This window comes from Carya illinoinensis, chromosome 6 (assembly GCF_018687715.1).
Source record: "Carya illinoinensis cultivar Pawnee chromosome 6, C.illinoinensisPawnee_v1, whole genome shotgun sequence".
Lineage (NCBI taxonomy): Eukaryota > Viridiplantae > Streptophyta > Magnoliopsida > Fagales > Juglandaceae > Carya > Carya illinoinensis.
This window is the reverse complement of record NC_056757.1, coordinates 8,206,294-8,213,930: the sequence shown is the minus strand read 5'-3', so window position 1 is coordinate 8,213,930 and position 7,637 is coordinate 8,206,294. Positions and strand designations below refer to the sequence as shown.

The following is a 7,637-nucleotide window of genomic DNA, read 5'->3' as shown; positions in this document are numbered from 1 at the left end:
TTACTGCTCCACTTCTCCTTGACTTCTTTGTTGCCAACAAATATTCCTATTGGATTTTAGCTAATCGAAAGGCTACATTGAGATTAATAGGATTGAGCATTCGGACAAGCAACTTAATCTCATCCTTTAAACCATTTAGGAAACAACTCAATTTGTGTCTATCAGATAAGCCCAAGTCTGTTACACAAGGCATCAAATTGAGCTTTGTAACTTATCATTGATGTGATTTGTTTCAAGCTGTGGGGCCAAATTGAACTTGTAAGGCCTTTAGAAAATTGTTCCACCTAGTAAAGACTCCACAATCAATGACATCTTGGTATCTCGCCTTCCATATGATAAGATGACATAAAAAGTCTCTAATTTAAGGGAGTTTGATGGATTTCAAAATACTGGGTGACTTTGAAAATCTACCCAGCAAGGTTGTTTCCATCAAAGTGTGGAATATTCAGCCTCACACCACAAGGCAGAAAAGATCTTTCCTCATGAATACCACCTCTACATTCATGAAAATCCTCCATAGGAGGAGTCACTTGACAACTCTCAACCAAAGTCTTGATCATATCAAAAAGTTGTTCTAAGGTAAATCTTAGAACACAACAAGAATTCACCCATAAATAAGAATAATGAAAACAAGTGAGAAAGGAATCTCTTGTATTAATTCTTGGAAAAAGTTTTCGAGGAACCTTCAACCTCCAAAGCAAAATCAAATTTGTATAATTCTCAACCCAACTATCAGAGTTCAACTTCAACTTTTATACAAGTGTTTCACCAAAAACATAAAATGACGACGTGTTTGCCTAAGAGCTTGGCCTTCGATTCCCTTTATTCCAATTGTAGAATGACCACATTTCTTAAATTAAACACACACTCTATTTCATACTTCCAAAATTGGTTAATATGATATGGTTGATGGCTTGCAAAATTTCATATTGCAGATTTTACAAGTTCGCTCGAGCGGAGGCTTTTGGCCGCTCGAGCGAATTCAGGCAGATTCAAACGCTCGACTGCCGCTCGACAGGGAGCTCGAGCAGGTTGCTGAAAAACGAAGATCGCTCGAGCGGAGACATTGGCCGCTCGAGCGAAATCAGGCAGAGTCGAACGCTCGATGTGCGCTCGATAGGACACTCGAGCGAAATCAGGCAGAGTCGAACGCTCGACGCGCGCTCGACACCCCGCTCGAGCGAACATCGTATTTTGACAGATTTTAGGTTTTCCGCCGTGGGACCATATAAAAGGCCATTCTTCACTCTAGAGCCGCGGGTTTTTGACTGGAGAACACTCTTTGGGAGAGAAAAACATAGCTAGAGGGATTCAAATCATTTGTTTTGGAGACGGAATTCCAATTTATTGCACGTACGTTGGATTCATACACGAGCACGGACGGGAGAAAGGCGTTGAATCGTTCCCTTGAACTTTTGACGACCAGTTGAGGCTGCAAGGAGGATTTTTCAGTGTTTATTTTCTTCTTCCCATCTTCTCAGAACAATTATGGTGAATTCGTTTATGTTGAATTCCAATTCTAGCATGAGCTAAATTTTCTTCTTTCTAGGAAAACGATGTAACCTAATTCCGAACTATGCTTGTTTGTCCATGCTAATTTAATGCAATTCTCTATTTGTTTATCTGATTTATTCTGAGTTTAATGCTTCTAATTAACTGGCCATTGATTAGATGATTATTAATCTTGTGATTTGCTATCGAAAGAGGGAATCATAGGGTAGATCTTGGATATTTCAGCATAGGTAAGTATAGAGATCGAAAGACTTGTATGAACCTGTGTAGTAATTAAATCATTGGTCTTATTGCGTTCTTGATTATTTAATTTGCATACTCTTGTGTGAATTGATAAACTAGAATCACTTCCAATTGACTATCGAAAGAGGCTTTTGGATGAATTAGAGTTTTGCTAATAGACAAAAGAGGTTTAAGTTAAATTAGCTGGATGAGAAAAGCATAGTGAAGAATTATGGTGAAATCGATTTCCTAGAAGGTTTCTTCCCCATTGAATTTGATCTTTGAAAGTCAGTTTTATTTTCTTTGCTTATTTCTCTTTGAGTTGATCTAAGTTTATTTGCAACTACAAAAACCTTAGCGATTCCTCTAGATAAAATTGAGATTAGTAAAATTTTGGTATTTGGCAAGAGTAAGGTACCAATCCCTGAGGACGATACTCTACTTATTACTTTACTATAAAACTACGATACTGTGCACTTGCAGTTTTGCACCGGTCAAGTTTTTGGCGCCGTTGCCGGGGATTGGTTTATTCTTATTCTTTTTGTCAATATCGATACAAAGTAATCTTGGTTTTAATTTAGAATTTTGTTTTAATTTGTTCTACAGGTGTGTTTTTGACGTTGGATGCGCCGTGCTAGATCTCGTGACATTATTCCTGTTGATCCGGAGATTGAAAGAACTCTTAGATCACTAAGAAGAAATAAGATACTAGCTATGGCTGAAGAAGATCGTGAGGTACTACCACGCACCTTGAAGGACTATGTACGGCCAGTTGTGAATGGAAATTACTCGAGCATAATGCGCCAGCCAATCAATGCCAACAACTTTGAGCTCAAACCAGCTTTGATTAGCATGGTGCAGCAGGCTCAATTCAGTGGATCACCACTTGATGATCCCAATATTCACCTGGCTATGTTCTTGGAGATTTGTGATACTGTGAAGATCAATGGTGTTACTGAAGACACCATTAGACTGAGATTGTTTCCCTTCTCTTTGAGGGACAAGGCTAGAGGTTGGCTACAATCTCTACAACCGGGAAGCATCGTTAGTTGGCAGGACATGGCTGAGAGGTTTCTTGCTAAATTCTTTCCTCCTGCCAAAACAGCCCAACTCAGGAGTGAGATTGGCCAATTCAAGCAAAATGATTTTGAGTCACTCTATGAAGCATGGGAAAGGTATAAGGACTTGATTCGACGTTGCCCACAACATGGATTGCCAGATTGGTTGCAAGTTCAGATGTTCTATAATGGGTTAAATGGGCAAACTCGAACTATAGTTGATGCTGCTTCTGGTGGAACTTTGATGTCGAAGACAGCTGAAGGTGCTACTGCACTTTTGGAGGAAATGGCCTCAAACAACTATCAATGGCCAACTGAGAGGAGTTTGGCTAAGAAGGTAGCTGGAATTCATGAATTGGAGCCGATAGCAGCTCTTTCCGCTCAAGTAGCTACTCTATCTCATCAGATTTCAGCCTTGACAACACAAAGGATACCACAAAGTACAGAATATGTAGCATCTACAAGTATGATAGTTCCAAGCAATGAGGCGAGTCAAGAACAAGTTCAATATGTCAACAATCGGAACTACAACTATCGTGGTAATCCTATGCCAAATTACTATCATCCAGGGCTTAGAAATCATGAGAATTTTTCATATGGAAATACGAAGAATGTGTTGCAACCTCAACATCCTCCCGGATTTGATAGCCAACCAAGCGAGAAGAAGATGTCACTTGAGGATGCCATGGTTTCCTTTGTTCAAGAGACCAATGCACGGTTTAAAAAGACTGACTCACGGTTGGACAACATTGAGACTCATTGTAGCAATATGGGAGCTGCTATAAAGAATATTGAACTGCAAATTGGGCAACTAGCCACTACCATCAATGCCCAACAAAGAGGAGCTTTTCCCAGCAACACTGAAGTGAATCCAAAAGAACAATGTAAGGCCATCACACTTAGGAGTGGAAAAGAAATAGAGAGGTCACCATTGAAGGAGAGCAAGTCCACCCCTACAGCTGTGAACATTGGCCAAAGCAAGAATAAAGTAGAAGAAGATGAGATTGTCAATGATACACTAGAGGAGACCGACTTTGCTCCTACAATTTCATTTCCTGACAATCCTCCTATTCTTGCTCCTCCACTTCCTTACCCTCAGCGTTTTCAAAAGCAAAAACTAGATAAGCAATTTTCTAAGTTTTTGGATATTTTTAAGAAAATTCACATTAATATTCCTTTTGCAGATGCCTTGGAACAAATGCCAAATTATGTCAAATTCCTGAAAGACATCATTTCCAAGAAGAGAAGGTTGGAGGAGTTTGAAACAGTGAAGCTTTCTGAAGAATGCAGTGCCATTCTTCAAAAGAAATTGCCTCAAAAATTGAAAGATCCGGGGAGTTTCACTTTGCCTTGCACTATTGGAGATTCATTTTTTGATAAAGTTTTATGTGATCTTGGTGCTAGCATTAATCTTATGCCACTTTCTGTTTGCAGGAAATTAAGACTTGAAGAGATGAAGCCTACAACAATTTCTTTGCAACTAGCGGATCGGTCCATCAAGTATCCACGTGGAATCATAGAAGACGTATTGGTAAAAGTGGATAAATTTATCTTCCCTGCTGATTTTGTGGTGTTAGACATGGAAGAAGATGAAGAAGTCCCACTAATTCTTGGTCGACCATTCTTGGCCACGGGACGAGCTTTGATTGATGTTCAAAAGGGTGAGTTAACATTGAGAGTGAACAAGGAAGAAGTTATGTTCAACATTTACCAAGCCATGAGAATTCCAGAAGAGCCAAGCACTTGTTTTCGGATTGATGACATTAAGCAAGGTGTGGAAAAGCCCTTTAAAGAAGATGCACCAGCCAATCACCTAGAACGAGCCCTGCAGCAGGATACATCACTTAGCAATGAAGTGGAGAGGAACTGTACTCTTATTCCTCTTAGAGATCCCGATTGAGGAAGATTGAAAAGTCTGGCTGTAGACTTTAAAACAAGCGCTTATGGGAGGCAACCCATAGATCTATCTTTATTTCTTTCATTTATTTTATTATCTTTATTTATTTAAGTTTTAATAAATTGGTTTTTGATGCAGGTATTTAGCAAGAATAAAGAGCTGGAAAATTTTTAAACCTCGGAAGGTTCACCATGAAACCAGGGAAGTTCATTTATTTCTTCAATCCTTTTTACTTTTGCATCACAATGAGGACATTGTTTAGTTTAAGTTTGGGGGTGTAAACTCCTATAATTATTTGATCCTCTTGTTTTCTAAGTTTTGGGTTGTTGATGGGTTGTTTGATTCTCTTACCAAGCATGCATTGGAGTAAGATTGAATTCTCTATGACTCTGAAATTTGTGATTGAAGATGGTTTTGAGAAAAATTTTCAAAAATTTCTTTTATGTCAAGTGAAGTTTTGTGGGTACTTTGGTTTAAATCTTTGACCTTGAACACAATTGAGCACATAGTCGTTTTTCTCTTATTCCATTTTGCTTATGAAGAGAAGAAGTTGAATTAATTGAAAGTGGGAGGTTCGATTTTGCTTTGCTCTAGAATCCGTTGATGGGTCCTTGAGGCGAAATCCTAGTCGAGACCAAATATTAGAGAAATGATCTAGGCATTTCTTTGGCATAACCAAAAAGCTTTCCCAGCCGTCCTAAATGTCATGCCATCATTACATGGTGTGTTTCCATAGTCAACCCCCTTGAGCCTTCATGAGCCTTTATTGATTCTTTAAACTACATAAACCATGCCCGCTCTAAGCCTGAAAAACAATGAATCTACCGTTGATAGTTTGAGAAAATACTTTGGTGGAGAGTTACATTTAAAAGAGAAAATTGGTTACATGATGAAACGTATTATGTTTGCTCTATTTGATCAAAGAAAAAGAAGAAGAAGAAAGGAAGTGATTGAAAAAAAAAAAAAAAAAAAAAAAGAGGAAAAAGAAAAAGAAAAGAAAAGAAAAGAAAAAGAAGTCGCCAAGTGGAAAGTGAATTACCTCAAATTTTGTTAAGGGAAGTGTTGGTATTACATCAGTGATTACAGCAATAATAATGCCACAAGTATGAGCATATTGCCAAGAAAGAGCTATGATTTGAATCATGTGAGTTTCTCTTTTAATGTTCTTTTCACTAAGTATTTTCCCAGTTTGATTTAATTTCCCATATCCAGTTCTTTCTTAACCCTCACCCTGTGGCCTATCATTACAACCTTAATAAAGACCTTTTGATCTTTGATTTTGGTGTTGACTACATTAGTGGAGAGGATTTCTGAAAATTGGACTTATGGGGTTAAGTTTTAAGAGAATTCTTCTGATTTTGGTTGTTCTACTTTTATCTGAGTTTGCAGGTGGTTTGAGGTTAAATTGACTATATCACACACCCACTCAAGGTCTTAGCTTTAGGTTGAAGTAAACGCCTAACTCTTGCTTGACAAATTGCAAAATTTTTGATTGATTTTCTTGCTATCTTTGATGTTAAAAGAGTAAGATACTAGAGATGAAATCTAAATTCATAAAAGCTTGGTGAATGATGATACTTCTCTTTGGGGTCGAGTTGATATTGCCTAAACTATCATTCATTTTTCTTTTTGTTTGAGGACAAACAAAGTTGTAAGTTTGGGGGTATTTGATGGCTTGCAAAATTTCATATTGCAGATTTTACAAGTTCGCTCGAGCGGAGGCTTTTGGCCGCTCGAGCGAATTCAGGCAGATTCAAACGCTCGACTCCCGCTCGACAGGGAGCTCGAGCAGGTTGCTGAAAAACGAAGATCGCTCGAGCGGAGACATTGGCCGCTCGAGCGAAATCAGGCAGAGTCGAACGCTCGATGTGCGCTCGATAGGACGCTCGAGCGAAATCAGGCAGAGTCGAACGCTCGACGCGCGCTCGACACCCCGCTCGAGCGAACATCGTATTTTGACAGATTTTAGGTTTTCCGCCGTGGGACCATATAAAAGGCCATTCTTCACTCTAGAGCCGCGGGTTTTTGACTGGAGAACACTCTTTGGGAGAGAAAAACATAGCTAGAGGGATTCAAATCATTTGTTTTGGAGACGGAATTCCAATTTATTGCACGTACGTTGGATTCATACACGAGCACGGACGGGAGAAAGGCGTTGAATCGTTCCCTTGAACTTTTGACGACCAGTTGAGGCTGCAAGGAGGATTTTTCAGTGTTTATTTTCTTCTTCCCATCTTCTCAGAACAATTATGGTGAATTCGTTTATGTTGAATTCCAATTCTAGCATGAGCTAAATTTTCTTCTTTCTAGGAAAACGATGTAACCTAATTCCGAACTATGCTTGTTTGTCCATGCTAATTTAATGCAATTCTCTATTTGTTTATCTGATTTATTCTGAGTTTAATGCTTCTAATTAACTGGCCATTGATTAGATGATTATTAATCTTGTGATTTGCTATCGAAAGAGGGAATCATAGGGTAGATCTTGGATATTTCAGCATAGGTAAGTATAGAGATCGAAAGACTTGTATGAACCTGTGTAGTAATTAAATCATTGGTCTTATTGCGTTCTTGATTATTTAATTTGCATACTCTTGTGTGAATTGATAAACTAGAATCACTTCCAATTGACTATCGAAAGAGGCTTTTGGATGAATTAGAGTTTTGCTAATAGACAAAAGAGGTTTAAGTTAAATTAGCTGGATGAGAAAAGCATAGTGAAGAATTATGGTGAAATCGATTTCCTAGAAGGTTTCTTCCCCATTGAATTTGATCTTTGAAAGTCAGTTTTATTTTCTTTGCTTATTTCTCTTTGAGTTGATCTAAGTTTATTTGCAACTACAAAAACCTTAGCGATTCCTCTAGATAAAATTGAGATTAGTAAAATTTTGGTATTTGGCAAGAGTAAGGTACCAATCCCTGAGGACGATACTCTACTTATTACTTTA

At 38.3% G+C, this 7,637-nt stretch overlaps 1 non-coding gene across 1 annotated transcript; it reads right to left on the bottom strand.

Annotated features, from left to right (window-relative positions):
- Positions 1-2,841: 2,841 nt before the first annotated feature.
- On the bottom strand, positions 2,842-2,948 carry LOC122314621. The gene has a single exon (XR_006243836.1). It is a non-coding gene; the product is annotated as a small nucleolar RNA R71 (small nucleolar RNA).
- Positions 2,949-7,637: the final 4,689 nt, after the last annotated feature.